We start from the raw sequence: 23832 nt of genomic DNA on the forward strand, positions 1-23832 counted from the left end.
TCTCACTTATATGTGGAATCTAAGAAAAAGAGCTCATGGATTCAGGGAAGAGATTGGTAGTTCCAGGGCAGGGGTTGGTGGTGGGGATAGGGGGCAAAATGCGTGAGAGGGGTTAAAAAGTACAAACTTCCAGCTATAAGATAAATAAGCCATGAGGATGTAATGTACAGCATGGTGAGTATAGTTAATAATACTCTATCGTATATTTGAAAGTCGCTAAGAGAGTAGATCTTAAAAGTTCTCATTACAAGGAAGAAAATTTTAAACTATGTATAAGGATGGATATTAACTAGACTTATTGTGGTGATCATTTCCCAATATACACAAATATCAAATCATTCTGTACACCTGAAACTAATGTATTTCAATTATATCTCAATTAAAAAAAATAAAGCAAGGAATGGGGTTATGAGGTATCAGAGTGATAGATTGAAATTTAGGTTGTGCTGTCAATGGAAACCCTCAGAAGAATTTACTTTTTTTTTTATGTAAAAGATTTTATTTTTCCACTGATAACGGTATTTAGAAAAAGCTCTTTAAAGAGCTTTTTTTTTTTAATTGAAATATAATTGACATATAATGGTATATTAGTTTCAGGTATATAACAGAATGATTCAATATTTATATATATTGCAAAATGATCACCACAGTAAGTCTAGTTAACATCCATCACTGTATGTAGTTACCAGGAATTCACTTGAATAATAACTGAAGGATTGAAGGAGCTAGTCCCATGAGTCCCTGGGAAAGAGTATTCTAACAGAGGGAACAGCTACTACAAAGGACCAGATTGTGCTTGTCCCATTTAAGGGGCTTGCGAGGAAGCCATCATAACTGAGCATAAGAGGAATAGGAGATGAACCTGAAGTGAGGGAGGTCTTGTTGGTCCTGGTATGAACTTTGGCGTTTATTTACTCTGATTGGGGTGGAGGGTCTTTGCAGGATTCTCAGCAGAGGAAGGGTATAATCTGACAATTTCACTGGATCCCTTACTAGCTGGGTAGACTGAAGATGAACAAGGGCAGCAGCAGCAAAATGTTAGGAGACTTTGCAGCAATCCAGGCGAGAGGTGCTGGTAGCTTGGACCAGTGGAGTAGCAGTGGAGGTGGTGAGAAGTGATTGCAATCTGGGTATATTTTGAAGGTAGAGACCGTGGTATTTCCTAACATATTGGATATGGAGTGTGTGATAAAGAGAGGAGTGAAGGATGACTCCAAGGTTTTTGGCCTGTGCAACTAGAAGAATTGAATTGCCTTTCATTGGAAAGGGGAGAGCAGGTTTGAGGGGGACTATGAGGGCTCCGTTTTGGACTCGTTAAATTTGAGATGCCTATTAACAATTTAAGTGGAGATGTTCTGCACGCAGTTGGATACGTGGATCTGGAATTCATGGGAGAGGTCCTGATGTAATATAAAAACTTGCAAATCATAAACATTTTGTCGTACTTCACAAATTATATAGGTCAAGCACCTCAGAACAAAGATGACCCATTAGACGAGTCCTGTATTAAGTAGGAATGGCCCATCTCTGGTACTCCCACCAAGCTCCATCATTGGAGATTCTCAGTGTATCACCTCAGTGTGAACACTGTTGGTGGATCGTGAAGGTACAGCAGCTAGAGGCTGTCTACGACGTACACTCCACAAATCAAGACTCTCACTCTTTTTTAAACCACTTTATTGAGGTATGATTGACATGTAAAAAGCTGTACACACTTAATATATAAAATTCAAGGAGTTTGAGGAGAAGTCTACAGCCGTGAAACCATCACACCATCAAGACATAGACACATCCATCACCTCCCAAAAGTTCCTCCCACCCCCTTTATTTTTTTTGAGGGAGACCTGAATAGTGTGTTTTTATGCCTACCACAGTTTCCAAGCATCCAAGAGCCAATGTATAAAAACTACAGTTCTGATTTGTCTTTTGGTTTTCTGAGCAAGAATATAAACTTGAAATAAGTTAATTATCAGTCATGACAGGTTTATCATATCTTTGTAGGTGTCTAATTTTATTTGAAATATAGATGTGTCATAAGTTTCTCAGCCCTTCCCAATTTCGTTTTTATTTGACCTAAGATTTAATTAATTAATGTGGCCAACTCTTTAGTTTTCCATTATGTAGAGAGGTATGGTGGTGTAGATTACCCTAATTATTCGTATTTAGCTTTAGAATATATACCCTCCAGAAAGTAGGCATAGAGGGAACTTACCTCAACATAATAAAGGCCATATATGACAAACCCACAGCCAGCATCATTCCAAATGGTGAAAAACTGAAACCATTTCCACTAAGGTCAGGAATAAGACAAGGTTGCCCACTCTCACCACTATTATTCAACATAGTTTTGGAAGTTTTAGCCACAGCAATCAGAGAAGAAAAAGAAATAAGAGGAATCCAAATCAGAAAAGAAGAAGTAAAACTGTCACTGTTTGCAGATGACATGATACTATACATAGAGAATCCTAAAGATGCTACCAGAAAACTGCTAGAGTTAATCAATGAATTTGGTAAAGTAGCAGGATACAAAATTAGTGCACAGAAATCTCTTGTATTCCTATACACTAATGATGAAAAATCTGAAAGAGAAACTAAGGAAACACTCCCATTTACCATTGCAACAAAAAGAATAAACTACCTAGGAATAAACCTACCTAAGGAGACAAAAGACCTGTATGCAGAAAACTGTAAGACACTGATGAAAGAAATGAAAGATGATACAAACAGATGGAGAGATATACCATGTTCTTGGACTGGAAGAATCAACATTGTGAAAATGACTATACTACCCAAAACAATCTACAGATTCAATGCAATCCCTATCAAACTACCAATGGCATTTTTCACAGAACTAGAACAAAAAATTTCACAATTTGTATGGAAACACAAAAGATCCCAAATAGCCAAAGCAATCTTGAGAAAGAAAAATGGAGCTGGAGGAATCAGGCTCCTGGACTTCAGACTATTACAAAGCTACAGTAATCAAGACAGTATGGTACTGGCACAAAAACAGAAATATAGATCAATGGAACAGGATAGAAAGCCCAGAGATAAACCCATGCACATATGGTCACCTTATCTTTGACAAAGGAGGCAAGAATATAGAATGGAGAAAAGGCAGCCTCTTCAATAAGTGGTGCTGGGAAAACTGGACAGCTACATATAAAAGAATGAAATTAGAACACTCCCTAACACCATACACAAAAATAAACTCAAAATGGATTAAAGACCTAAATGTAAGGCCAGACACTATCAAACTCTTAGAGGAAAACATAGGCAGAACACTCTATGACATAAATCACAGCAAGATCCTTTTTGACCCACCTCCTAGAGAGATGGAAATAAAAACAAAAATAAACAAATGGGACCTAATGAAACTTAAGAGCTTTTGCACAGCAAAGGAAACTATAAACAAGATGAAAAGACAACCCTCAGAATGGGAGAAAATATTTGCAAACAAAGCAACTGACAAAGGATTAATCTCCAATATATACAAGCAGCTCATGCAACTCAATATCAAAAAAACAAACAACCCAATCCAAAAATGGGCAGAAGACCTAAATAGACATTTCTCCAAAGAAGATATACAGATTGCCAACAAACACATGAAAGGATGCTCAGTGTCACTAATCATTAGAGAAATGCAAATCAAAACTACAATGAGATATCATCTCACACCAGTCAGAATGGCCATCATCAAAAAATCTACAAACAATAAATGCTGGAGAGGGTGTGGAGAAAAGGGAACCCTCTTGCACCGTTGGTGGGAATGTAAATTGATACAGCCACTATGGAGAACAGTATGGAGGTTCCTTAAAAAACGAAAAATAGAACTACCATACGACCCAGCAATCCCACTACTGGGCATATACCCTAAGAAAACCATAATTTAAAGAGAGTCATGTACTGCAATGTTCACTGTAGCACTATTTACAATAGCCAGGACATGGAAGCAACATGTGTCCATCGACAGATGAATGGATAAATAAGATGTGGCACATATATACAATGGAATATTACTCAGCCATAAAAAGAAACAAAATTGAGTTATTTGCAATGAGGTGGGTGGACCTAGAGACTGTCATACAGAGCGAAGTAAGTCAGAAAGAGAAAAACAAATACCGTATGTTAATACATATATATGGAATCTAAAAAAAAAAAAAAAGGTTCTGAAGAACCTAGGGGCAGGACAAGAATAAAGATGCAGATGTAGAGAATGGACTTGAGGACACGGGTGGGGGAAGGGTAAGCTGGGACGAAGTGAGAGAGTGGCGTGGACATATATACACTACCAAATGTAAAATAGATAGCTAGTTGGAAGCAGCTGCATAGCACAGGGAGATCAGCTCGGTGCTTTGTGTCCCCCTAGAGGGGTGGGATAGGGAGGGTGGGAGGGAGACGCAAGAGGGAGGGGTTATGGGGATATATGTATACATATAGCTGATTCACTTTGTTATACAGCAGAAACTAACACACCATTGTAAAGCAATTATACTCCAATAAAGATGTTAAAAAATAAAAATAAATAAAAATTTAAAAGTATATATATTTTTCAATGAAGCAAATCCTTTTTTTAAATTGTGGTAAAATATACCTAATGTACGATTATCATTTTAACCATTTTTAAGTGTGCAATCCAGTGGCTTTAAGTATTGATACATGCTCATTGTTGTGCAACCATGACCACTATTGATCACCAGAACTTTTTCATCATCTCAAACTGAAACTCTCTATCCATTAAGCAATAACTCCCTGTTTCTCTCTGCCCCTGTCCCCCATAACCGTCATTCTATTGTACTTTTCTGTCTATAAATTTGACTACTCTAGGTAGTATTGTACAATAAGTGAAATAGTACAATATTAATCCTTTCATGTCTGGTTTATCCCACTTAGCATAAATGTTTTCAAAGTTCATCCATGTTGCAGCATGTATCAATTTCATTCCTTTCTAAAGCTGAATAATATTCATTGTATGTATATACCACATTTGTTTATCCATTCATCTATCAATGGACATTGAGTTGTTTACAGGTTTTGGCTGCTGTGAATAATGCTGCTGTGAACGTTGTGCTAGAATATATTTTTTAACTTACAATTGAATGAGTCTGTGACCTAAACAACTTATGGCATGCAAGAAAAATATGCTATCCCATAATAAGTAATGGGCTGATTCAAGATAAGCTGGTTCATTGTACAGCATCTTCACAGATTCCTTTCTTGCACTCCTTTCAGGTGTTTGATGAAATCCATAACCACCCCCAGTGCTTTGCCAAAAAGAACTGGCCTCTTTCTGTATTTGCTGATTTGCCCTTTTCCACGCAAATGTTCTTTCTGTTTCCATGGTGTTTCAAACAACTAGGAAAGACTTTAGAAATCATCTAGGCCAGGAATTTAAAACATTTATGGGCACAGAAACCCTTATTCAAATAAAATTTTACTTAGTGTGAAAGATTGAATTATTGATCTCAATTCTTCCCTTCAGTGTAGTAATACTGTGAATGCATACTCTCAGAGTGGTCTTATGATGATGAATTATACTTTCCTATGCCTTGACTTTGGACTTGGGCATATGACTTGCTTTGACCAGTGGGATCTTAGTGACAGTGAACGGAGGCTGAAACATGCTTTAGTGTTTGGCCTTGCTCTGTGGCACAGATCTTCAGAGCAGAGCCAAGCCTAATGGACCCACAGCCTGAAACAGAGCCATCCCAGACTTGTAGACCAGTGAGGGAAGTGAAAGCTTATTGTAAACCACTGACATTTTTGTGGCTGTTTGTTAAGCAGCAATAGCTAACTGATACAGAAATTAGTACCTAGAAGTGGCATTGGTCCTGGGATTGGGTGGTAGGCAGCAGGAAAATTGTTATGGGGGACTAGAAAAATAGCAGCCTGTGTTAAGTAGTAGCAAGACATTTGGTAAAGCTGTCACCTGAGGTAACTTAGAAGATAGAAAACGTACCTAATTAACAGAGACATTTGGGCAAAAAATTTTGAGGCAGAATGTTGGAAGCATAAGCTGCATTTAATAAGGTAGTACAAGAAATAGTTGAATTCAGGAAAAATTTTATCAAACCAAGGGTGTAGACATTAAAACATTGCTCAAGCAAAAGTGAAATCCACAGTGTTGACATGACCTCAGGGTAAAGACCAAATCTAGAATGTAGCTAAAACATTTTGAAAGGACTTTTGAAAGGACTAAAATATGTCTAGCAGATTCTTTCAGATGGACAGAAGAACTCACAGAAATCACAAGGGCAAAGTGTCACAGAAGCCTGAATGTACCCAAAGTGAAGTAATTAAGTTTAGAGAGATAAAGGCTTACCTCAAAAAAAAACCAAACATTGTGGGTGTGCCTTTTGCATATGAAGTTTATTGGAATCAAATAAGTAGAAAGCTCAAAAAGTTTTGGGGAGATACCTTTTGACAGAAGTGCTTCCAGTCTAGACTAAAAGAGACTGAAACTGTTCAAGATATAAAAAGATTTCATGAACCCCAACTCCTACAGCCAGGAAGGGGTCTTTAAAAATGGCTTAGCTGATATGTTCTTATGTTCTTCTTATGTTCTCTTCACAAGATGGCAAGGAGTATGACAGAACAGAAAGAACCTCTTGAGAAGCCAGGAACAGTGGAGAAAGATGGACCTGAGAGCCAACCCTGTGAGGCAGAATAGGGGTCTAATCGAGGAACACCCCTTGCCTTAAGATGGGATTCCCATAACATTTACCTAGTAGGATTTTAAAATTGCTGTGGTCCAGTGATTGCTGTGTGCCCTCTATTCTTTACCTTTTCAAATTGGAGTACTTATTGCAGTCATCATGTTCTACCATTACACATTAGGTGTTATAGTAATTATATATTGCTAAGTAAAAAATTACCCCAAAATTTAGCAGTTTAAAACAACACACATTTATTATGTCACAGTTTCTGTGGGTCAGGACCCCAGGCACAACTTAACTGGGTCCTCTGATTCTGAGTCTGTCACAGGCCTTCATTCAAGTTGTCAGCCAGGGATGGGGTCTTATCTGAAGGTTTGACTGGGGAAGGGTCCTCTCCCAAGCTCACTTACATGGTTGGCAGGATTCAGTTTTCTGAGGGCTCCTATACAGAAGGCCTTAACTCCTTGGTGACTTTTGAGTGGCAGTCACCCTCAGAGCTTCCTCTACATGGCACCTTGCTTCAACAAAGTCATCAAGATAAAGAGATCCATCTGCTGGCAAGATGGAAGTCACTATCTTATGTGACCTAATCACAAAAGTGACATCCCCTTAAAGTTGCCATATTCTATTGGTTTGAAGCAAGTTACTCAAGGGAAGAGGATAACTCAAGGCTATGAATGCCAAGAGGTGGGGACCATTGGAGTCATTTTAGAAGCTGCTTGCCTTAGGTATGTGGAAGGCAGATAATTTTCTATTTAGTTTATAGGTCTCTGGGTCAAGAGTAGCAGGGTCTGGACTTCATAGACATGACAAGATCCTGGATTTTTTGCAGATATCATAATTGGCTAAGGCTTAGGGGAGGGGGTGGTCATCGGACAGGAGTGAATAAGTTTTTCATGTGAGTAGGATGTGAATAGTTGTAACCAAGAGGACAACCATGATAGATTGGATTATTCACCCCAATTCTTCACTCCCCTGTAGTAGAACCCTTGCTATAGTCTCATGATGGATAGGGTGTAGAACACTTGCTATTGGGGAACTCGTTTCTATAATTGATATAAGCTAAAGATATAAGTAAGTTCAGGAAACATTTAGACGAATCTATGAATGGTAAAACCAGATTTGAGTAATAAAGGAAACCAGGGAGTTTGAAATGAATCCCAAAACTTCTGAGGCCAACATTAATGGAATACTAAGAGACTTTGAAACCACAGGCTGGTTAGACCATAGGGCTGACCCAGTATTGCATTTCTTATATTCATATCATTTGGTTTTAAAAATAAATACACATTTTAGTATAAATTCCTAAGGGAAACTTGTAGTTTATTTGAAAAGACTGTAACTTCCCCCCATGTTTCTTTTAAACTAATTACAAAGAACTCAGAGATGCTCTAAGCCAAAGGATGTAGGAAACTCTATGAATGAAAGTGTGTGATTTTATGTTCTCACACCTGCGTTCTATGTGTGGGAAATGGAAAACAGGATTTTGAACATAGGATCTTAGCCTCCAGGTAAGAAATTATATGGGACCCTGAAATCATCCTGTGGACAGATGAAATCTTTAGAAACCAAAAAGTGGCTCAGATTACTACCATTTGCTTCACAAAATTGCCTGCTTGAATAAACAATCCAACTTTTTTTTTTTTTTTTACCATACTCTATAAGTCTCAAATCATTATGGTTTGGGAAAAATGCACATGAGACTGTGATAGCAATAATTACTTCAAATGAATAAAAGAAAGCAAGATATTGTGTTTTTTTTCCAGGCAACATTTAAATGCAGAATCCTTCATTTTTAGATGCAGTAAATACCACAGAAGCCAGTAGATAAAAATGATGTCCTAACTCCCAAAACCATACCAAAGCAGTGGGAATTCCACTCAGGCGGGCAGCTGAGACAAGGATTGTGGATAAATGCTGCAAGCCTGTCGGTGGGAAATAATGGTACGTCTGAGTTATGTTGCTGCATAACTATCTTTTAGATATATTTAGTGATGACCAATGCACTAGTCATTGTACAATGTACTAGTACATTTCCAAAATAGAACCACAAAATAGATTACAATTTAAGGTAATCCCATGCCCGTAATTTTGTTTTTAAAAAATATTTTGGTCCATTAGCCATTTCTATCTTTGTTAACACCTCTCCCTTCCCACTCATCCTCTGGTGCAGGTGTTAACAAAATTTGAAATGACTGATGGACCAGAAAAAGTCCTGGAAAATCTACCAAGTGGATATTATAATCAGCCTCCACATCTTCTAACTTAAATGTTCCTTGACAGGTGTGGAGCAAGAACTAGAAAAAACAGAAAAGACATTCTTCCACAAAGAGCAAGAAGGAAAGTGATTATAAAGTGGGATCCTCTGGTAAACCACAAATTAAAGTCTTACTCATGTGAGGTGAATTAACTTTGCAGTGGCTATCTTCTAAATAATTCCCTAAGCCTAGGAAGTAATCCGTCATGGCTGTTTACGGTGCGGATTGGATGACCACTTGAGTCTGTAATGTTTAGGGAAGACTCTACAAAGTTTCCATGGTTATTCAGGGAAACAGACTCTGAACTCACCTATAACAAAGAACTTGAGCTCATTAGACAAGACTTGCTCATCCTTATAGGACCCTAGGGTATGTTTTGGCTTATGTCCCTAATGCCCTGTCCCAAGACAGAGACCAGCTTCTGCTTTCATCAGAGTGTTCCTTCACACAGCACCTCAAGCATATCTAGAGAGCTCCAAGTCAAGGCCCAGGGATGCAAGGCCCAAAGAAAGTTAGGTGTCCTCTCTCCCCTGTGTCAGGGCCTGCTTGTCAGGTTTATTTCCCATTCCAAAGCCATCTTCCTCCCGGCGAAAGACAGAGACTGTCCACAGAAGTATGCCTCTTCCCTGGAGCCTGGACAGGATTTGCATATTGGGATAAAACACTGTAATCTTCACATCTGTTGCAGAGAGATATAGAGAGGCATGGTCATTACCTAATGTTCTCCAAACCTCATGGCTTCATCTGTGGTGACCTGCCTCCACTTTCCACCACAAAATCTCTATGCAGTTGTAATAGGGAAGACTCCATATTGGATCCATTTCTTTTACTTTAACCTTTGTATTCTATTGCTTTTACTACAAGTTAATCACTAAAGATATGTTGCCTATGGCTTAAAGTATACACAATGGCCCATCTCTGGGAACCCCGCCTCCCGTGCCTGAGTGTTAAGCGAAAAAACTTTTTTTAGCTCAGAGGAGACATCCTGATCAGGCCCACCCGTGAATGGCTGCAGGGAAAGAAGAAATTAACACATCCTCTTCAGAGTCTGGCCAGAAAGAGGAAATAGTTGCAAAAAACTTATCGCCTCTTTTTGCTTTACCTCCTCACCTCCCCCTCTTTGTTCTATAAAAGAAACTAGCATCCGAACCCCAGGCAAGATGGTTCTTTGGGACACTAGTCCACCATCGTCTTGGTCTGCTGGCAAATGAATCAACGGACAAAGGATTAATCTCCAAAATATATAAACAGCTCATTCAGCTCAATATCAAAGAAACAAACACCCCAATCCAAAAATGGGCAGAAGACCTAAATAGACATTTCTCCAAAGAAGACATACAGACGGCCACGAAGCACATGAAAAGATGCTCAACATCACTAATTGTTAGAGAAATGCAAATCAAAACTACAATGAGGTATCACCTCACTCCTGTTAGAATGGGCATCATCAGAAAATCTACAAACAACAAATGCTGGAGAGGGTGTGGAGAAAAGGGAACCCTCTTGCACTGTTGGTGGGAATGTAAATTGATACAGCCACTATGGAGAACAATATGGAGGTTCCTTAAAAAACTAAAAATAGAATTACCATATGACCCAGCAATCCCACTACTGGGCATATACCCAGAGAAAACCGTAATTCAAAAAGACACATGCACCCGAATGTTCATTGCAGCACTATTTACAATAGCCAGGTCATGGAAGCAACCTAAATGCCCATCAACAGACGAATGGATAAAGAAGTTGTGGTACATATATACAATGGAATATTACTCAGCCATAAAAAGGAACGAAATTGAGTCATTTGTTGAGACGTGGATGGATCTAGAGACTGTCATACAGAGTGAAGTAAGTCAGAAAGAGAAAAACAAATATCGTATATTAATGCATGTATGTGGAACCTAGAAAAATGGTACAGATGAGCCAGTTTGCAGGGCAGAAGTTGAGACACAGATGTAGAGAATGGACATATGGACACCAAGGGGGGAAAACTGCGGTGAGGTGGGGATGGTGGTGTGCTGAATTGGGCGATTGGGATTGACATGTATACACTGATGTGTATAAAATTGATGCCTGATAAGAACCTGCAGTATAAAAAAACAAACAAAACAACTAATACTAAACTTTCATTGGGTTATTTGTATGGAAATATGTTAATATAAATGTTTCAGACATTACATGAAATTTCTAAAAATCTTATATTTGTATTTGTATGGAAATATGTATGGAAATATGTTAATATAAATGTTTCAGACATTATATGAAATTTCTAAAAATCTTATATTTGTATTTGTATGGAAATATGTTAATATAAATGTTTCAGACATTACATGAAATTTCTAAAAATCTTATATGTTCTGGTATAATGTTATAAGTAATAATCCTAGTTATTACTTTAAAATGTATATCTCAGAAATAACTAATTTTCTTGTCAACTGCATTATTATGAACTTTCATCAAATCTTTAACCGTGGTCATTTTTAAGTCTCTTGTCATTTACAGACAGTTCTGGGTGTACTCTGATGATTTTGCAAATATGTTCCTATAAAAGGGTCTCATCTTCAAGAAATTCATGGAAAAGACTCTGACAAGTACAGATTTCTGGTAACTGACTGTACTGCTGAACTGAATGAATAAGCATTTTCAGAACTCTAATGAAAAACTGATGAACTCATAAAAGTGCTAACAAATAAAGTCACTATTCCTTGCCCCAATAACTCACCTCTCAATTTATCAGCCTGTCATGTGATGAGCAGTACGAGCTTGAACGCGGAAACACAGTGAGTTCATACTAGCATTAGCAAAGGTGCCAAGACACCTCATATTCTTTATGCTGTTTCTACTGCTCTCAATTTTCTCCCTATCATCTCTCCATCAATATACATTCAACACAAAATGCTTTCCCCGGTATAAGCCAGGTTTAGTACTTAAAAATAATTCTAGAGATATATGGAAAACATAATCTACTATTTTTCTGACTAACCATTTCTAATGGTATGTTCACATGGTTGACATTTATTAGAAAAATATTCTTTAAAAATTTTATTGATCAAAAATATGGTAAACTCTTGCTTAGTCGGAGAGATGTCAGTTGCTAGGGAAAATGTAAATGTCTACACAACAAAATCTTGCCTACAAAACTGTAAAATGGATTACTCAGTCTCCTGCCCCCAAAAACATTTCCTGCTTTTTAAAATAGAGAATACTGAACAGGATTTAAAGTTTCCCTTTATGACTCAGGGCCACCATTATGGAAAACAATTTCATAATGATGTGATTTCCCAGGGATTATTAAGGTGGGTAGAGTTGCCAGTTCCTACTGAGTGGCCCAGGACCATTGCACTCGTTGAAGTTTTTTATCTTGCTACCTATCACCTCCCTTGCTATCAGCTGATACTCTTTACTTATGTCAATTTACCTGCTTCTTCTAGGAATCCCCATGCTGCTCTTAATCTAACTTTGGGAGATTTTGATTATACACTAAATGACTCTCAATGACTATCCGTCAGTTCTTCTATTTGTTTTAAACATTTTTGCCCCCTCCTTTCTCTGTTGTCAGCTGTCACTTTTATTGGTGTCAGTGTGTGTTTCTGTTTCTAACTTAGATGCTTGTTTTACAGTAGCCGGGAAGAGGGTTGAGAGCAATTTTGTAGAATTGTAGAAATGTGCATACATTTTGTGATATCTATCTTCTATCTGAAGCCTTTTAATCCATTTTTTCCAGAACCACAGCTCTGTTTTAGATGCTAAAAACTGCTATCAGTCTATCATTGAAATGAAAGATTTTAGAAAAAAAGAGAAAACAAATAAGAAAATAATTGACTAGGTTTTAAATCAATTTTGAGTGTCCTGATACAATTTCCCAGGCCTGAAGTATCTGAGTAAAGAAGTGGATGGAAGAATGGTTGGATTAATTATTTCTACTTTGAAGCCTATTAGTACTTTGTAGATTTATCACTTAGAGAGTTATTTACACTTTCTTAATAAACTGTTAATATGTCCAAGATAGGGATTAGGTTTCACTCCTTGTCATGTCTTCTGTGCCCAACACAGTGTCAGACACAGAGAAAATATTCATTTGTATCTGTTTAATGTAATTTAGTTGATTCAGTGGCCATCACTGTAAAAAATCCTCTATCAACAGAGAAAGTTTAGATGTCTGCAAACTCTGCCCCCCAAGGTGGGAAGCAGACAGTTTTAGCAATAAGACTGATACACATAATCTCCTGGATTCCCGTCCATTTTTCTCTTCCCCACCCCTACTCCACCTCCACTGCCACCCCGTGCTTTCTGAGCCACCGCTTGGTTTTAGAGGCTTTGAACAGAAGCTCTGAAAGGTGATGCTATAGGAACAGATTTTGGGTGTCCATCTGAGTCTGGTTCATATCTCCTGGTAATTTTCTAGCAAAAAGCTGGTTGCTGGGCCCATGTCTCCATGTTTAGCATTTTGCTGGCCTGCAGGGCAAGGACAGAGAAGGTGACTGTGTGTGTGTGACTTGAAAGGATGTCTCATTATTTCATGTTAACTGGGCTCTTTTACTTCTGCATTGGCACAAACATTAGAGTATTCACTATATTCATTGCAACCAGGGAAGAATTTCTTGAGTCTAAAGGTTGTGGGAAGTTTGAGGAGACAGAAAAGGAGAAGGCCCAGAATTCATTCTCTCTTGGAGCATTCTGGTGCGTTCATGAATTGCATGCAGGTCTGGTAGACCTTCAATGTCCACTGCTTTCCTGCCTCTGAGTACTTTTCCCTCCATCACTCATAGATGCTGCTGTTTACCCAAGAGTTGACAGGCAGCTTTTTCCTCAAGGATGCTGGAAAGATGGTTCCATTGAAGCTAAGCATTTGGCTCCCCGTTCGATACCACAAAAAGTGGACAAGGATGCCTCTTAATCAAGTTTGTCCTCACAAAGAGATAATCTCTGCTCTTTGATTTGAGAACCACTCCTATGCCCCCATTCTCATAGTAAACAATGGCTTGTTAAACTTTTCTCCGTGTCTATACACAAAACAATGTCACTCAAGCGGAGTGAATAATTGCATGGTCTACACAGTATAACTTCCATCTGTTCCATCTGTGTTTCTTCTAGCCCAAGTCCCACAGATTAAGCTATGACGTAACAGGTGAAATATTTCTATTATTTACCTAAAAATGAAAATGCAAGCAGTGGGAGCTATGAAAGAGGCCTGGCTAGACTCAGACTTCTGACATCAGACAGTCTTCTTACATACACTCTCACAGGCAAGTTCTAGGGATTTATTTGTTTATTTACCTATTAGGACTTCAGAACAGATAAGTTGAACTGCTCTTTTTCTGTGTCCATTCCAAGTTGTAGTTAAAACAAAACAAAACAGCAATGACAATAAAAAAACATTTTTTAAGCGACTGTGTATAGTTTTTTGGCACTAATATAAGCTGTATGCTGGAAGGTACTCATTTTTCTGACCTCAAGTTCAACTCTATGAGTCTGATCCCCCAGGGAATAGATAAGAGAGGGCACCTTGTTTTTGTGGACTTGAAAGTGACTTTAACTATAAGTACATAACTTCTGGATGGATATTCTGGCCCATCAGGCTTTAAAAAAACTTGTTTTGATGTTGAGTTGTATGAGCTGTTTATATATATGTTGGATACTCACAAGCCAATTGAAAAATGGGCAGAAGACCTGAATAGACATTCTTCCAAAGAGGAAATTCAGGTGGCCAACAGACACATGAAAAGATGCTCAACATTGCTAATCATCAGGGAAATGCAAATCAAAACCACAATGAGATATCACCTCACACCTGTCAGAATGGCCATCATCAAAAAGAACACAAATAACAAACGTTGGCAAGGATGTGGAGAAAGGGGAACCCTCGAATGCTGTTGGTGAGAATGTAAATTGGTGCAGCTACTGTGAAAAACAGTAAGGAGGTTTCTCAAAAAACTAAAAATAGAACTACCATATGACCCAGCAATTCCACTCTGGTGTATATATCCAAAAAAAATAAAAAAACATTAATTCAAAAAGATACATACCCCTCAATGTTCATAGCAGTATCATGTACAATAGCCAAGCTATGGAAGCAGGCTAAGTGTCCATCAACAGATGAATGGATAAAGAAGATGCAGCATATATATACAATGGAATACTACTCAGCCGTACAAAGAATGAAATTTTGCCATTTGCAGCAACATGGATGGACTTGGAGGGCAAGTCCCCTCATCCCCACAGTGTGTAGCCTCTGCCTGGAAATTCAGTGTCCAGCCAACCTCTATCTCCTTGCCTCTCTCATCCCACTTCCTGCCTCCCTGTCATTCAAGCCTCAGACTGTCTGGCTTAACTAGCCTTCCAGGTAGGCAGGACTCACCTATGGGCATTTCCATGGTAGTAGGTTCTTAAAAGAAACAAACAGAAGAAGCAGCAAACAGTAATATATTCTCCAAGCAGGTAGTGTATTTTCAAATTTTCTTATGACTTGTTGGATTCCTTTCCAGCTTTTCATGATCTTTTCACTTTGGTTTGCACATGTTTTGATATCCTCAAAATAGCTTATCTTGAAATCTTGCCTTCCATTTTGTAGAGAACCCAGAAGGAGAATGGTGCCTTTCTGAAAAGCCAAATAACTATGTGTCTTGTTGTAACAAACAGAATCGTTATTTGGGAGCAAAGTATCACCATAGTTAAATGCTCTCCAGATGCCTGCTCCGCCACCAGAGTATAAACAGATATTTTATGGTCTGTATTTACCTCTTTAAAATGCAGCTCTTTAAAACACACACACACACACACACACACACACACACGAAAGAATTAAGAGGTTCTCGTCTCTAACTTTGGACAATTAGTAGTATTTCCTCCCTGTTTAGGGACACAAAAGGGGATTAGAACCTGGCCTGTCACTCCGGAAACTTGATCAGTTAGTTGTCTGGACTTCATGGAAGCCCGCCTGGACTGCGTGGTGGAGGTCCCCATTCCTGGGAGCATTCCTACTCCCCAGAGGCTTTCAGTGAGGAATACTCAACAATGAGAAACAAGTAGAAAAGCTTAAACATCTCAATGAGCAGAATCCAGTATGGGGATCATCTCTGACAGTACCTAAGTCTTCTACATCCTCGGAACAACAGCATGACACTTGGACTTTCCAGGGCTTCCTTGAAAGATAGTGTGGCCATCACATTCCACCTGGTACTACTGTGGAGACCGGGGCGCAAGGATGAACAAAGCCAATACAGTCCTGGCCCCCTGGAGCTTAACTTCAGTGGGGAAACAGATATTGTACACATACTCTCAAAAATAAATATATAAGCAGAAATTTGGTAAGTTCCAGAAAGAAAAAGTTCTGTTTGCATGGGAACATAACTGGGTGACTTGGTTTAGATTGGAGGAGTCAGGAAAAGCCTCAGCAAGGATGGGGGAAACTGCGTGCAAGCACATATATGAAGACCCAAGGGCATGTGAGAGCTCGGCCAGATGCAGAGACAGAGACATCAATGGGCAGAAGTGTCACGATCATTATGGGGCGAGTATTTTTTCAGGAGAAAATCAACAGTGATGGTTTTACAAACCTGACAACCTTGAAAGAGCTTCTTTGAAGATTAAAAAAACCCACAAAATTTTAACAATTAATGCAGTAAAATTACCACTTGGTTAAGGGTGATCTAAAAATATTCGTGTGAGCTGTATTCATTAGTTCAACCCTATGTAAGAGAAAAGGCAACAACAGTGGCTGAAACTACAGAGAGGTTTCTTGTTCTCAGTGGCTGGTTGTTTGGTAGCTCAAGGTCTCTGTGATTCTTGGCCTTTTCCTCATGACTACAAGGTAGCTGCTTATGCTCCAGCTGCAGTCACTATCTCAACTCTCCAGGCAGGGACAGGAGTGACGTGTACATCAGGAAAGCAAAACTTCAGATGGTGCTCGTCAGTAGACATCACATAAATTTTTTTTAGTGTCATGTGGCTTCTCCAAGTTGCCAGAGAAGACTGGAAGTATTTTTAATCTGGGCATCAAAATTGGGTTCTATAATTAAGGAAAAAAGGGAATATGGATGTTGGATGGGCCATTAGTTGCCTTTGCAACCTACAGTTTTTTAGCCTACTCTGTAGGTGGAAATCCTTTTTTCTACACCCATGCAAAATTTGTCACATGTATTTCAATAAGTTATGACTTTGGGGCATGTGTTCATCATCTTCTCTATGACCCCTGACAGTCTGAAGGAGTCTTTTGCAGTATTAACTGGACTTCAACCAAAATGAATCTTCTCCAACGAATCATTCGATTAACCTTTGTGTTTAACACAGATTTGTTTCCCTTTAGGGTTGTATTTTGTCCAGTTCCCTAAAACCAGAGCATCAGATCTGCTCTACTCCCCTGTTAGAGGCAGACAGACATGTGTTGGCTTCTGCAGCCTGTCTGCTGTAGTTTGGGAGTGAAAGAAAACCAAGAAATAAACTTTCTGAGTGGTTTAATCAATCCAAGATGCATGCTATTTTCAGATCATCTGTTGCTTTTGTATTTTAGAACTCTAGATTAGCTTTGCCCATCAGTATTTTCTGAGATCTTTGTTAAATTGAACATTCTCCTGGGTTGAACTTGAGGAACCAAGGAAATGATTGGGTCTGAGTGATGGAAGGCTCCAATAGGTATCTGGGACACCACGACTTATATCCTCATGGTCTCATGTGTTATTTCAGCCAGTGTTGGGGTGACAAGTCTATGTAGGTTTTGGTACATTTTTTTTTTAAACATCTTTAGTGAAGTATAATTGCTTTACAATGGTGTGTTAGTTTCTGCTTTATGACAAAGTGAATCAGTTATACATATACATATGTTCCCATATCTCTTCCCTCTTGCATCTCCCTCCCTCCCACCCTCCCCATCCCACCCCTCTAGGTGGTCACAAAGCACCGAGTTGATCTCCCTGTGCTATGCGGCTGCTTCCCACTCGCTATCTATTTTACATTTGGTAGTGTATATATGTCCATGACACTCTCTCACCCTGTCACATCTCACCCCTCCCCCTCCCCATATCCTCAAGTCCATTCTCTAGTAGGTCTGTGTCTTTATTCCCATCTTGCCACTAGGTTCTTCATGGCCTTTTTTTTTTTTTTTCCTTAGATTCTATATATATGTGTTAGCATACTGTATTTGTTTTTCTCTTTCTGACTTACTTCACTCTGTATGACAGACTCTAACTCCATCCACCCCACTACAAATAACTCCATTTCATTTCTTTTTATGGCTGAGTAATATTCCATTGTATATATGTGCCACATCTTCTTTATCCATTCATCTGTTGATGGACACTTAGGTTGCTTCCATGTCCTGGCTATTGTAAATAGAGCTGCAATGAACATTTTGGTACATGACTCTTTTTGAACTATGGTTTTCTCAGGGTATATGCCCAGTAGTAGGATTGCTTGGTCATATGGTAGTTCGATTTTTAGTTTTTTAAGGAACCTCCATACTGTTCTCCATAGTGGCTGTATCAATTTACATTCCCAGGTTTTGGTACATTTTGTGCTGACAATGCCCCTTAAGCACATAACCACATGTGGTGGCCAGCCTATATGTTGGCCCTTGATTATCTCCACCTTCTGGTATCTCAGTCTGGTATAGTTCTTCCCCACATTGTATCAGAATTGGTCTGTGTGGGCAATAACATAGATACTATTGGCTAGGTCATAGAAGACATCATAGCTTCTGCCTTATTCTCTCTCTTGGAACTCTCATTCTGGGAGATGCTAGCTGCCATGCTGTAAGGACACTCAGGCAGCCCTCTGGAGAGACCCACGTGACGAGTAAATAAAGCCTACTGCCAACAGCCAGTGAAGAACTGAGATCTTCTGCCATCAGCTGTGAGAGTGAGCCTTCTTGGAAGCAGATCCCCCAGCCCTCATTAAGCCTTACGATGACAGAAGCCTGGGTCAACATCTTGAGTGACACTGAGCTATAATTACCCAGCTGCTCCTATATTCCTGACTCACAGAAACTATGAAATAATAATTGTTTGTGGTTTAAAGCCACTAACTTTGCGGCTTATCTATTATGCGGCAATAGGTGTTATATCACATATTTTTGCTTTCTACCCTGGGGCACCGCAGATACTGATGACTGTTGGTTTGGCCCAAGCGTACACATAGATCAAGAAGTTAACACTCCCGATGATGATCTTTGACTAAAGAGATGGGAACTGATGGACCTGCTTCCTATCTTTCAAGAGGACGATTCAGGAAGGCATTAAGTGGGTTTCTCAGGTGGTCCCTGAGAAGAATCAAGCCCTGTTTCCCACAGTCGTGTGTTCCCCTCCTTTGTTGTCTTACTTTCCCTGATCTCTCTCTCCTCCTTCCTAGGATCACCTCCCAAATGACCTATCTGCACACAAGCCCTGGTGTCAAGCTCTTCCTTCAGGGAAACCCAAGCTAAGACGAGGAGAGTGTGAATAAATACCACATGCCCCCCGAGCTGTTCTAAATGAGAACGTGAACGTTTGACTTAATGGATGAGAGCAGCAGCTTAGCCTAGCTTGAATGGAATATACAAATAAGGAGCTTATTTTATTGGAGGACTTCTTTAGCAGTATAATGATAAACTCTTGTTTCTTTTTCTTCACTTTAAAAAAAAATGGAGCATTTTAGATGATGTCAGCTTTGAAAAGTTCCTAATTAGACATTTACATGTCAAGGGCCCTTATAAACCCTTTCTCTTGGCATTAATGAGGAATAAACTAGCTCCTGAGGCAAAAAAGCTACATTGTACATATTGCATTCCTCAGTCCTCAAAACAAGAGAACTCATTCTCAATAGGCATGATTGCCAAGTTCAGGCACAGTTAAGAAGTTTCTTAGGGCTTTGGTGTCTACAAAGGGAGTACCTCCACCCTACCAGCCTACACGGTGGTCTGCTGGAAGAGCAAGGGCTCACTGGGAAAGTATTTTCCTAAGGATAAAGAATTCACACTTCTTTTGCTGTGGGGTTGGGGGGTGGGGTATCTTTCTTGGTCTCTGTCCACATACAATCATTCTGTATATGGCATGTTTTGGGGTGACAGTGGAATGAGTTTTCTCGATCTCACACCAGCATGGAGCTCCAAGACAGTGAGAGACAAAGGTGGGTCTTTTAACGTATGTTTTGGTCCATTTGTCTCTTTTCCATGAAGAGAATTGTCATCATGAACAAGGATTTCTTTTTCTTAACCAGAAGAATTATTTTGCATTGACCTAATTTTATGAACCATCTGAAGTCTAAAGGACTACCGTAAAGCCATTTGACTTCCAAAATGAAGGGAACTGTAATGGTTGGGTTCCTTTGGCTATGACACCATTCTTTACCTGAGAGATGGTCAACAAAAGGAGGACAGAGCATCATTCCAAGTCCAAGTCCCTTTCCAACTGATTCAGACCCAGGCTTCTATAGCACCCATTTACTTTTCATAGCCCTAACCCACCTTACAAATTCAAATTCAGATCTGTGATAAAGCTAACAGCTCTTCTGGCCAGGGGCAAAATTTTACTATAAATTTGGGCTTCAACATGAAGATTACAGAATGAGAGAAAATCAAGTGTAATGGGACTGAAATAGGGACCACAATGGAGGACAGTGGACTTTGGAATTAGAGGAACTGAAATCCTGGTGAAGGGGTATCGGTCATTCGTTCAACATTTATAGAGTGCCACTAAGTGCCCAACATTGTGCTGAACTGGGAAGGTGAGGAAGGCACAGATGCTACCCTTAAGGAGCTCAGCCCGGTGAGAAATAGGACCCGGCCTTTTAGGAAAATAAATGAGATTTTTGTTGGTATCATTTTTGAAATTTTTCCAATGGGATGTTTGCAGACACGGGTGCTAGGTAAAGTCAGACATTGATGCAATAATGACAGTGCCCATGATTCCTGTTTCCAACCTCCTCTTTCCTGGTGGAATAACTTTACAAGACAATGTAATTGAAAGCTTCTTGTAACGTGCTTGACAAATGTTAAGTTTCCACCAATCTAAGTGCATATAAGAGCTTAAGTTCCCCAACTTCAAGTTATTTTCCCTCACGACACAAAAGCCTAGTTTCCCTGAACTTGCTCTCTCCTCCATATCATTCAGTGTTTTCATCATGACCCCCACCTTCACGTGTTCCTTCTGAGGGCAGGGGAGAGAGGGCTGCCCTGCAACTTGCCGGTGAACTGAGCCCCATTGAAAGCTGATCCTTTTGACCACAGTATCAAAGCAATCCAGCTGCAGATTAAGGAAACAGAAGGCTCTGAAGCTTTGATGTAAGAGTCAGGTCATGGAGCTCTTTGAAGAGCTTGAGCCTTTGGAGAAAAAAAAAAGTGTGAGGCAAGTTCCAAATGCACATGCATCATATTTAGATAGAAGAGGTGGGAATGTAAAATAAAGTGACGTAAACAACAAGGTCATACTGTATAGCACAAGGAACTACATTCAATATTCTGTGACAAACCATAATGGAAAAGAATAGGAAAAAGAATATATATAACTGAGTCACTTTGCTGTACAGAAGAAATGAACACAACATTGTAAATCAACTATACTTCAATAAAAATTTTAAAAAGTAGAACAAAAATAAAGTGACAGATTCTTCAGCAAATATAACAGAGCATACATATCTTAATGAGCGTTATATCCTTCAATCCAAGTTACCATGGTAGACAAAATACTCATTTCAACTCTGTTGCTATTGCTCAAAGCAATTTCCTTTCAGAAGTGCTTGCAAAGTTGGCAGAGTATCCTTTTGAATATCATCAGTAGAAGGCATTTAATCCTTTGAGAGAGGATTTAATTTTTTGTTAGAGTCAAAAGCCATTTAGAGCCAAATATGATGGGAAAAAGCTAGTGATTAAGCTGAGTAATATTGTGTGTGACTATAAAATAACAAGGCTGATTCTGGTGCATGGGCTGAAGCTAATTCTGAGGCAATTCCACAAAAGCACCCAAAATGTATTTTTGTAACAAGTTTGCTAGAGCTGCCATAACAAAATAACACAGATTGGGTAGCTTAAATAACAGAAATTCACTTTCTCAGAGTTCTGGAGGCTGGAAGTCCAAGATCAAGGTGTTGGCAGGTTTGGTTTCTCCTGAGGCCTCTCTTCTTGGCTTGTAGATGGTCATCTTCCTGCTGTGTCCTCCCACAGTCTTTCCTCTGAGCACGCATCCCCGGTGTATCTTTGTGCATCTAGATTTCTCCTTCTTACAAGGACATTAGTCAGATTAGATTAGGGCCCACCCTAACAGCCTCCTTTAACTTAATCACCTCTTTCAAGACCCTATCTCCAAATACAGTTACATTCAGAGGTATGCGGGATTAGGGCTTCAGCATTTGAACTCTGGGAAAACACAATTCAGCCCTTAACAACATTCATCACTGAGTAAGTGTATAACTTTCCAAGTGCTCTAATCTGAAGGACAGTGTCATTTTTACATGTAAGTACTGGCATGCTTGTTAAAACTAATTGCGTCCATCTATGGATGAGTGGATAAACAAAATGTGGTATATACATACAATGGAATATTATTCAGCCTTTAAAAGGAATGAAATTCTGACACATGGTCATTATGCTCAGTGAAATAAGCCAGACACAAATATTGTACGATTCCACTTCTATGAGGTTCCTAGTCAAATACATAGAGGCAGAGAACAGAACAGTGGTCACCAGAGGCTGGGAGGAGGGGAGGATGGGGAGCTATTGCTTAATGGGTAGAGTTTCAGTCTGGGAGGATGGAAAAGTTCTGGAGATGGATGGTGGTGATCGTTACACACAAGGTACTTAATGACACTGACCCACACTTAAAAATAGTTAAAATGTTAAATTTTATTCTTTAGTTCTTCTAGGTCTTTGTTAAACATTTCTTGTATCTTCTCTATCTGTGCCTCCATTCTTTTCCTGAGATCTTGGATCATCTTTACTATTATTACTCTGAATTCTTTTTTGGGTAGATAGATTTTATGATATTATATATATATTTCCGCACAATAAAAAAAATGTTTTTAAGTGATTACTCTGTAGTTGTTGGTCATGAAATAGAGCCAAGGTTCTCCAATAAATGTGGCTTAATGCCCAGTGGCCACTGTTTCAATGGCCTCTCTATTGAAACAAAAGATAAATGTAAAAATCTAGGGGTATAGATAGCCCAGGAACCCAGGGAAGTTGAATTATTATAATTTAGGGTGCCACGCTTTATTTATTTCTGAGCAATAGTTGTCTCAATCACGTATAGTAATAGCAGTTTGGTAACCTCTATGTCTAACTTAATAAACAGTGCTGTGAGGGTCCACATGAACCTTCCTACCAGGAGTGGGCCATGTCCCAGGGTTGGTGTACAATATTTCTGCCCCTGCCCAGGACCTAATCTAGTTAAACCATAAAACACATTAAGTCTGGTTTCCAATTCCCTTTCTGTCCTCCTCATCCATCGGCTGAAATCTTATTTCCCCTTCCCACTGGGCAGTAAAGTGCCTTCCGTAGTTAAGGTTTGAGTCCCTAATCCTCTTGCCATTGATTACCTATCCCACCCCCAGGCTGGCCATCCAGGAAGCCAGGCGTAAGCAACTAGAATTATCCTGACTTTCACCTCTGGCTCTGTCCCATCAAAGCTTCCAGTGATCTAATAACAGGTTTTCAGAGGGGCTGGGGATCGTGGAAAGAAACACTCTCTACTATAAAACACACAGTGATTTGTAAAAGGATTAAATTGTGGAAAAAATGCATTGATTTCATCCATCACTTAAGAGGAAAACAAATTCACACTAAGATGTAAATGACTGAAGGATTTACTGGCAGAAGGAGGCAATTCTTTAGGCCAGTGTTATAGCCATCATTTCGTGTCCTTCTTGGCCACTCTGGGTCCTGGGGAATCATTTTTCTTTTCCAGGCATTGAGGTCAAAGAGGAATTTTATTAGAACGTGGCAGCCATTAGTTCCT

The sequence above is a fragment of the Balaenoptera musculus genome, chromosome 17 (genome assembly GCF_009873245.2).
Source record: "Balaenoptera musculus isolate JJ_BM4_2016_0621 chromosome 17, mBalMus1.pri.v3, whole genome shotgun sequence".
Classification (NCBI taxonomy): Eukaryota; Metazoa; Chordata; class Mammalia; order Artiodactyla; family Balaenopteridae; genus Balaenoptera; species Balaenoptera musculus.